This window comes from Hippoglossus stenolepis, chromosome 23 (genome assembly GCF_022539355.2).
Source record: "Hippoglossus stenolepis isolate QCI-W04-F060 chromosome 23, HSTE1.2, whole genome shotgun sequence".
Lineage (NCBI taxonomy): Eukaryota > Metazoa > Chordata > Actinopteri > Pleuronectiformes > Pleuronectidae > Hippoglossus > Hippoglossus stenolepis.
The window spans coordinates 281081-291359 of record NC_061505.1 but is presented as its reverse complement, the minus strand read 5'-3'; positions in this window follow the sequence as shown (position 1 = coordinate 291359).

Genomic DNA, 10279 nt, shown 5'->3' with positions numbered 1-10279 from the left:
CCACGGTAACGTCTGTCTGGCCAATGAAACCCCTGCATTCACTGTCCCCTCTATGTGGAGGGATTTTACATCAATCAGTGTCTGTGTGTGGGTGTCTGTGTGTGCGTCAATGTGTGTGTGTGTGTTTTCAGAGGGAGGACAGTGATAAGATTGGACAGCTGGTGTATTATCCTCCTAATGGGACATTTAATCTCATGTACTACCCTTACTACGGCAAGAAAGCTCAGGTAACACACACACTCCATGTATATTTATATATATGAACTATCTGTACATATGTATTTATGAATATAGATATTTCCATGCAACACATTAGTTTGAGATGAACCTATATACATATATAAACCGTCGGTGATGCAGTGTCTCATCACTATCGTCCTGACGAGTGTGTTTGATGCCTGTGATGGAAATCTGGAAATACAAGAGGCTGGAAACACCAAAGTTATCCACGTGTATTTTAATAGGGGCTTTCTGCAGAAAGGATCAACACAGAGAGTCACCAGGATCTCAGAGTGAAGATGCAGGACACTCAAATACAAGCATCTTATATAGGAGGACTAAGGCTGTCTCTCTGAACCAGTTCAGACTGGTTCTGTAGGCGCAGGAGAGAGGAATCTAAACACAAACAACTGATTTACATGTGTTTCCTAAGGAGATAAGCAGACACACATTCCGTTCTTTGGAGAGTAAATAAGTGATAAAGGGTCTGGCAGTTTTCAGGTCATCAACAGTTCAGACCATAAAACAGCTCAGGTCATAAAAGTCTTTAGACAAGGCTGCAAAAACTTACTTTCTAAATACAAATAGTTTGTCAACCATACTTAGTTCATTTTTCTACTACATTTCCCTCCTTTTTGTCATTTATGACAACATAAGAGAACTACTGTAAAAAATCAAATACATCAATTCACAAGGATTCAAAATGCATCATCATCAGCACTGTAGTGCAAAGCAAACTGCTGCTGTTGTGGACACAGGTCTGCGTCGCAGAAAGGAGTAAGGACTGATAAGAGCCGACTAAACAGCCAGTACAACATCCTCACAATCTTCATCACAGAGAGTTATTCAGGTCCAATGCCCTCGTTTGCTGGACGTCCGAACAGAATCTTAAATGGGCTCAATCCATATTTTGGTCTAATTCTCATTCTCATCTGCATGAGAACAAGCGAGAAAGATTTAGTCCATGACAATCCAGTTTCCTCATAAAATTTTGCCAATTAGTTTTTTAGTGTGCCATTTCTCTTCCCACCGCTCCACCACTGGATGGGTGGTAGACACAATGTTGTCTCAAATCAATGCCCAAATCTTTACTTAATTGTTTTAGTCCCACACTAACAAATGGAATCCAAATCATGCAAGTGTGACAAAATTTCTGAGAGTAGTTGGAAAACCCCTTTGTGAACCAGTGTTGTAAATTTGCAGCCAACATCGATCCTTTTGAAACATGTTCATCTCATGCGTTAACTTTGCATAATAGGGAAACAGATAGTTTGGCAGACAAGGTTTCTCATCAGAGCCCACCCACACCCCATCTGTGTACGTGCAGCCACATCTCCTTCAAAGTGCACGCTCATCTGCTGTGGCTCTAAGTTGGAGTTCCTGCAGGTCAGCCGTGGGGGGGGTGGGGTCGACCTGTAAGAGAATGGGTGAAGCAGGAAGTGGCTGGCGTGCAGCTGCTCTTGCTGCTGCATCCGCTCCGGCATTACCTTGTGATACTGGGTCATTATTAGAAGTGTGAGCATCACATTCACATACTGCAACCTGTTTGGGGAGGAGGACAGCATCAAGCATCTGAGACACTAGAGCATGGTGTGCAATTGGCTTGCCTGATGATGTAAGGAATTCTCTGTGTTTCCAAATCGTGCCAAAATCATGTACTACACCAAATGCATATCTACTGTCAGTGTAGATATTCACCCTTTTCCCTTCAGTCAATTTGCATGCTTCAATGAGAGCAGTGAGCTCTGCTGCTTGTGCAGACAGAGAAGCAGGAAGTGGTGGTGTAATCAATGTGTCATGTGCTGTTACCAAAGAGAAACACACTTGATTAGCTCCCGTGTCTGAATTGCGAGACGCTGATCCACAAACAGTTCAAATTCTGGATTCTGCAGTGGTGTTTCCTGTAAGTCTGGTCTGGGGAAACAAACTTCAGTTATTGTTACTACACAGTTGTTGTTCACCATCTCCTTCTGTTGGAAGAAGAGTAGCTGGGTTTAGAACATTACATCTTTTCACAGTGATGTTAGGCATTTCCAACAGAATAACATGTTATAGATAGCATCATAGACACAGCATTTAGGGTCAGCAGGGTGAGTGGGAGTATCCTACTAAACCCCTGGATGCCATGACAGTCTTATCTGAAGCTGCTACAGCTCTAAGACAAGTAAGGAGGCCTGCAGCAACAGGATCAAGTTTCGTTGAGAAAAATGCCACAGGTCTCTGTTTGCCCTCATGGTGTGGGAGTAGCACTGATAGTAGCCCCCCCCCTTCTCGTCAACTGCCTGTGTGAAAGGTCGGTCATGGTTGGGTAGTCCTAAAGTCGGGGTCGTTTGTAAGGTCAGTTTCAAGTCAGTGAAAGCTTTCTCTGTGTCATCAGTCCATGTCACCTCACTATATGCTTGTAGGCCTCGCCCGTGTGCGATTGCGCTGAGGACAGCATAGTTAGGAATAAACATCTGCAATAAGAACACATTCCCAGGAATGACATCACTTGTTTCTTTGTAACAAGTTTAGGAATATTTTAAATTACTGTTACTCTCTTAGGGGAGAGGGATTTGCCCTCTGCTGTGATCACATGCCCTAAAAATGAAACTTGTACTTTTACAAACTGCAGTTTTCCAGGCTTGCTTTGTGGCCTTCTGCAGCTAAATGTTTTAAATGAGCCACAGAATCATTTTCACATTGTTCTTTAGTTGGAGCACAAATCATTAAATCGTCAACATATTGTAAAAGTGCTCTTCCTGGTGTTATCTCTAATGATCTTAAGCTTTCTTTTAGTGCCTGGTTGTAAATAGTCGGTGATTCACAATAGCCTTAACGAAGGCATGTGAATGTATAACTTTCTCTGTTGAACTCAAATGCAAACCAGTATTGGGTGTCTTTATCAATTCGAACGCTGAAAAATGCATTTGCCAGATCAACAACAGAGAACCAGTTACTATCCTTCAGAACTTGCTAAGGAATTGTTTAAGAATTTGGAACAGACGGAGCGCGTTGTTGTACTGCGGCGTTGACAACTTACAAATCTCAGATGAATCGCAAATCATCAGGTTGTAATTTATCGAAAATATTCTTCACCGGAAAAATCGAAGTGTGCACTAGTGAATCCTTGCAAGGAACAATTACACCTGCCCTCAATAGAGAGTTGAAAACTGGTGTAATACCATCGATGGCTTTCTGTCTCAGTGGATGTTGTCAGATCATGGTGTGATAACCACAGGTTCCATGTTTTAAATTAAACCCACTTCATGATTACCTTGAGCCCTTGAAATGTTGTTTGCATAATGTAAATACACATATGCATATTGGGCGTCTATATGTGTGTCTGGTACCAGTTAAACAGTCCTGAATGTGTGAACAACAGATATAAATCATTTTCTAAACACTTTCAAAAATGTATTATACTGAACCACAGGATCTGATGTCTTTTCCCAAACGTCAGCATTGACACATTTATTTATCCACGGTCCCAAGTCTTGCCATTCATCATTTTTGTGTTTTGACAGCAAGTCATGTGAGTGTGAACCAGGAACGTCAAAAAAGGAAGCAGCCTCTGAACATCTGTGAAGGAACTGAGAGGGTGACTTATTTTCTGGTTGGAGTAAAATTACAGAAACAGCAAATCTATGTTCATTCCAGAACATGCAACTTAGCGTTAAATTCTCTTTCACACAACTTTCTTTACAACTTTCTCTAAACCATCTTTTTCCAAACCTGCATCTCTCCCTTTGTGTTTGAGTGCAGTGCAGTGTAAATCTTCTGGATGCATACACGTGGTGTCTGTTCTTAGTGTGACTGAATGTGCCTTATCCACTAGATCAGTGTTGATTGATGTGACAACAGATGAACAGAGCTTCCATTCATACGCATATAACAGTGAAGCAGCATTACACTTAATGCACGTGTAAATCTGTGGTGGATCCAGATCAGCCGTTCGGACCACTACGACTCCTGATGGGGTGGAAACTATAAAAATATCCACAAGACAAATTACATCACTTCCCATCAAATTAATTGGACCACATGAGGATAGCAAAAATGAACACTTGAATTTTTCAGTGATGCCTCATATTATATTATATTATAATATCACCTCATATTAAGGGAGTCATGAATTTTTCAACCACGGTGTTTCCTGAATCTAACACAGATCTAACAACTCATTCGCTCATCTTAGGATGTGTGTCAAACATATCACTCTTGATGACTGAATGTGTTGCTCCTAAATCTAAAAGGAATATAATCTCATTCCCTAGCACTGTGAGTGTGTGCGTTGGCATATTAGCATATACATCTCATTGATATTTAACATATGTTCCTATCAGTAGGTTATCTTTCTTCTCTAAAAAAAAAAAATCTTTTACTTCTATGATAAGTGTTTGTGTTGGTGTGGTGCATTCACCCTCTTGATGTGTGAGGTGTTCCTCACGGTCTCGCTCTCTGTTCAAAGTTGCTGGTTCCTCCCTCTCCTCCATCCCCGCCTCGGTTCCATCAGCCTTGTCAGGTTGTTGCTGTTTCTTCGGACAATTTCTTGCCCAATGTCCCTTCTCTCCACAGTGAAAACAAATGTCCTGATCATCATTCCACACGCCGTCTCCCCTTCTTCCGTGAAATCCTCTTCTTTTGGTCTGCGATGTACCTCTGAACATTGTCACTGAGGCTTTATGCAGATCAGTCTCTCTTTTCTTCTTCTTTCTTCTTCTTTAATTAACTTCTTCGCATCAACGGCATGTGTTTTTATTAAGTTCTTCCCGAGTCCCACTTGATGCCTGTACATTTTAACAGGCTGGCAACATCAGGTCACTTCAACCGTCGCGATCTGGGCTGGATCCTGTCCCAGTCCATATTGCCCCTTGTCTGGTGCGAGGTGAAGAGAGCAGTTGCGGATCTGGAATGTTATTAGCTGGTGTGGAGCCTGGGCTCCTGCCTGCGGAACATCTGCTTCTGGTGGAGCTTGGTGTTGTCTGGTTGTCGTCTTCTCGGCGGGGAAGAGTCGAGGTCGGAAACCTGCATTTTGAGACACTGAGACATTTGTGAGGAGTTATCTGTCCCTGCCAGTGTGTGTTTTCTGTCCCTTTGATGCAATTCTTCTAACCACATTCCACATACCTTCTTAACTGCCTGAAATTTAAGATTTACTTTTCTGGCCTGACTTACTTTTTCTTTCTCCTCTAGCTTCAGTCTCAGCTGTTTCAGCTGCCTTATACTAAAACTCCCCCAGCTGGAAACCCACATTCTTTCATCCACACTTGTATCAGACTTAGTGCTGTGTCACCATAGTTCCTCCACATGACGTTCATATTAGGATTACTCAGATCAGTTCCATTATCCAAATCTTTAAATTGTTCATTTACCCATGTAAAGAATTTTTACCTTAAGTCTTCAATTAATCTCCAAAACGCTATCGTAAGGAGCAAATAGGAAACTTAGCAATATAAACATCCTCAAAATAATGTAATACCCCCTATATAATATAACCAATAGTAATTTCCTTTTACTTACTTGGTCTCTGGTAATTTCTCAATTTCTCTCTCTTTTTTTGAATATTTAATACACATTAAAAAATCCTGACCAACATGAATCATAGTGCCTTAAAGAAGTTCTCTACATAGCGCGCTTTTGGTGAGTTGCCTGACACAACGCAAATACAACTCAGTATCATGTCCTCTCTGTGGTTGCAGTCGAAACAACTCTTTAAAGTACCTCGTCAGTCCTTCCAGGTTTCTTCTAAACCTTGGTTAAAAATTTACGGGGTCTTTCACCCGACTGGAGGATCCAATCCTCATAGACCAACTTCTTCGTAACACTATGTTTGCTGATTAAAAATAATAAACAAAAATACACTTGAAATCTCAGATCCTCACCAGATAGATCGCAGCGCTGAGACGATCCGGGCTCGGGTCTCGGTCCCTGCATCTCACCCGTCCTAATGGGGAGGTTAAGGTTGGAAACTTTTTTCCCAAGAAGATCACTCAACCGTAGACACCGAGTCCAGATGCGTCCAGTCGTGCGATCCCACTTCTGACACCAAATTGTGATGGAAATCTGGAAATACAAGAGGCTGGAAAACACCAAAGTTATCCACGTGTATTTTAATAGGGATTTCTGCAGAAAGGATCAACACAGAGAGTCACAAGGATCTCAGAGTGAAGATGGAGGACACTCAAATACAAGGATCTTATATAGGAGGACTAATTGTCTCCTCAGAACCAGTTCAGACTGGTTCTGTAGGCGCAGGAGAGAGAGGAATCTAAACACAAACAACTGATTTACATGTGTTTCCTTTGGAGATAAGCAGACACACATTCTGTTCTTTGGAGGGTAAATAAGTGGCAAAAGGGTCTGGCAGTTTTCAGGTCATACACAGTTCAGACCATAAAACAGCTCAGGTCATAAAAGTCTTTAGACAGGGCTGCAAAAGTTACTTTCTAAATACAAATAGTTTGTCAACCATACTTAGTTCATTTTTCTACTACATGCCTCAGGTGAACTACACTCAGCCGCTGGTGGCCGTGAAGTTCCTGAACGCCTCTCTGAACACAGACATCAGCGTCGAGTGTAAAATCAACTCCAACACTCTCGCCCCCGGCAGCGAGAGGGACAAGTTCGCCGGACGAGTTTCCTTCAAGCTACGGATCAATGACAAATAGACACGTGACAGCTGCATCAATCCAGATGTGTCCTGTTAAAACCCGGTGATGCATTCACTGACTCACGTGATCCCGTGTAAACACACATTTCGTGTTTTGTAATTTTCTGTGACGTGATCCTCCATATGACAGTGCAGCTTTAACCACACCCTGAAACCGACCAATCAGCACACACGCTCTGATGTCACTGCCGCTGAGGATTGACTGAACAACGGACGAATAATAATCGTATCAATCTGCACGAGTCACAAACCAAACTCTTGATCAACCTTCAGATCATTTATTCATCTTTATTTATTTATTTATCACTTGTCTGTTTATGAAAACTTTTTCACAATTTTAAAATGATTTTGTAAACATCAGGTATGATTGACTTGATTGGCTGTTCAGGAACAGGGGTAAACCAGATCACAGTCCAGTTCAGGGTCTGTCCTACGAAGCGGTTCAACATATCCTGATCTCTTTCAGTTATCCAGCTGAACTTATCCTAACGATCCAGTCAGGCTGTGGTCACATGACGCTGGTTATCAGGTTTATCTACCTTATACTAAAACTGTTCTATCATGAACAAGATCTGAATCTCATCTGTTTCCATCACATGTCATTTACATGAATTCTCATTGTGTGTCTGACAGTTTCAGTCTTTCAGGTGAAACCCTGGAGGCTTCAAGCTGAACTGCAGGAAATAAAACACAGACTGTAAAGAAGGAAGTCGACTGATCTTCATATCTTTACAATACAACAGGTACAACACTGATTTTATTTCTACTGTATATCGATATCAGTACACACATGAACATAAGGATTATAAACAAGTCAGATACTAAATGAACAGAAGTAGAAAACCAGTAGAAACTAAAGAAAAGACTTTGTTATTTAGGTGTAAAATGTAAAATGTAGATGAGCTTCTCTGCATCAGCCACAGTGAACAGGTAACAAGTGGAGCAGATGCAGTCTGTGGTACTGGGAGCACTTTACGGGTCAGGCTGGTTCTGTTGGGCTCCAGCAGCTGACAGAGGTTCATCCTCTGAGGAGAATCTAGATCTTTCAGAAACTCATCAGAGGAGCTCGAAGGATCTTGTGGGTCTCTGAAGACCAAGGTTAGCTGTTCACCATAAGTTACCGTGGTGATTTACCCTGATAAGAAAGGAACCAGCTCTGTAGGACTAAAATCTCCTGATTCAACCTGAAGTACCCTGATAACCACAAATCCTGCTTCGTAGTACAGGCTCCTGGAACTGGTCTGTCTGGGTTTGTTGCCATGGCAGCAGCGTCGGTGTTATTGGTGTGACCTTTTGTTTTTCTTTGTTACCACAAGGGATTGGCTCGTTAACTAATTAGAGAAATAATTAGTCATTAAAGTACGGAGGTAGTGGATTAGTTAGCTGGTTAGTTAACTTTTTTCTTTGATTTGTTTAGGTGTTTGTTTTATTTTACTATTGTTGTCATGGCGCTGAGCATGACGACAGGTTGCCATGTGACACACTCGTCTCCTCACCTGTCAGTGTTAAAAACCCCTCCCACACCTGTCTTTCCACCAATCGTCTTCCTTTGAAAAGTGAACAGCCAATCAGATGGTCCTGCTGTAAGATGTTATATGTCGTAACTTGTTTGTGATTGGATGATTTCTCCTGCATGAAACTGTCCTTGTGTTCAGTCAAATTAAAAAACTAAGAAATTGAAAAGAAAAAACGTTTCTTTGATTAATGGAAGGAAGAGAAATACGACACAAACCAGACGACACAGAAGGTCAACGACAGGAGTGAAATAAAAAGGTAGAATTACCACCATGCGGTTGTATGACTCCACCCACCAGTGCAGATTCTGTGTATATACTTCTACATACTTTATAAAGGTCACTGACCTTTGGACACACAATTCTATTCAGATCAGAGTTTAAAGTTCAAACCAGAGTAAAAGTTTAAAATGAATCCAACACAAAAACAAGTGAAAAGTCCACAACAACAGAAACACACACCCAGAGCAGTTCCACACAAAGAACGTAACCCCTCAAAGCTAAAGACACAAAGCTAAGCTAACGTCCAGTCATTAACAAAGCTAAAGATACAAACCTAAGCTAACGTCCAGCCTTTAATAAAGCTAAAGACACAAAGCTAAGCTAACGTCCAGTCATTAACAAAGCTAAAGACACAAACCTAAGCTAACGTCCAGCCTTTAATAAAGCTAAAGACACAAAGCTAAGCTAACGTCCAGCCTTTAATAAAGCTAAAGACACAAAGCTAAGCTAACGTCCAGTCTTTAACACAGCTAAGCTAACGTCCAGTCTTTAATAAAGCTAAAGACACAAAGCTAAGCTAACGTCCAGTCATTAACAAAGCTAGACACAAAGCTAAGCTAACGTCCAGTCATTAACAAAGCTAAAGACAAAAAAGTTAAGCTAACGTCCAGTCTTTAACAAAGCTAAAGACATAAAGCTAAGCTAACGTCCAGTCATTAACAAAGCTAAAGACACAAAGCTTAGCTAACGTCCAGTCATTAACAAAGCTATAGACACAAAGCTAAGCTAACGTCCAGTCTTTAATAAAGCTAAAGACACAAAGCTAAGCTAACGTCCAGTCTTTAATAAAGCTAAAGACACAAAGCTAAGCTAACGTCCAGTCATTAACAAAGCTAAAGACACAAAGCTAAGCTAACGTCCAGTCATTAACAAAGCTAAAGACACAAAGTTAAGCTAACGTCCAGTCTTTAACAAAGCTAAAGACACAAAGCTAAGCTAACGTCCAGTAATTAACAAAGCTAAGCTCACGCCCAGTCATTAACAAAGCTAAGCTCACGTCCAGTCTTTAACAAAGCTAAAGACACAAAGCTAAGCTAACGTCCAGTCATTAACAAAGCTAAGCTCACGTCCAGTCATTAACAAAGCTAAAGACACAAAGCTAAGCTAACGTCCAGTCTTTAATAAAGCTAAAGACACAAAGCTAAGCTAACGTCCAGTCTTTAACAAAGCTAAAGACACAAAGCTAAGCTAACGTCCAGTCATAAACAAAGCTAAAGACACAAAGCTAAGCTAACGTCCAGTCATTAACAAAGCTAAGCTCACGTCCAGTCATTAACAAAGCTAAAGACACAAAGCTAAGCTAACGTCCAGTCTTTAATAAAGCTAAAGACACAAAGCTAAGCTAACGTCCAGTCTTTAACAAAGCTAAAGACACAAAGCTAGGCTAACGTCCAGTCATAAACAAAGCTAAAGACACAAAGCTAAGCTCACGTCCAGTCTTTAACAAAGCTAAAGACACAAAGCTAAGCTCACGTCCAGTCTTTAACAAAGCTAAAGACACAAAGCTAAGCTCACGTCCAGTCATTAACAAAGCTAAAGACACAAAGCTAAGCTCACGTCCAGTCATTAACAAAGCTAAAGACACAAAGCTAAGCTAACGTCCAGTCTTTAA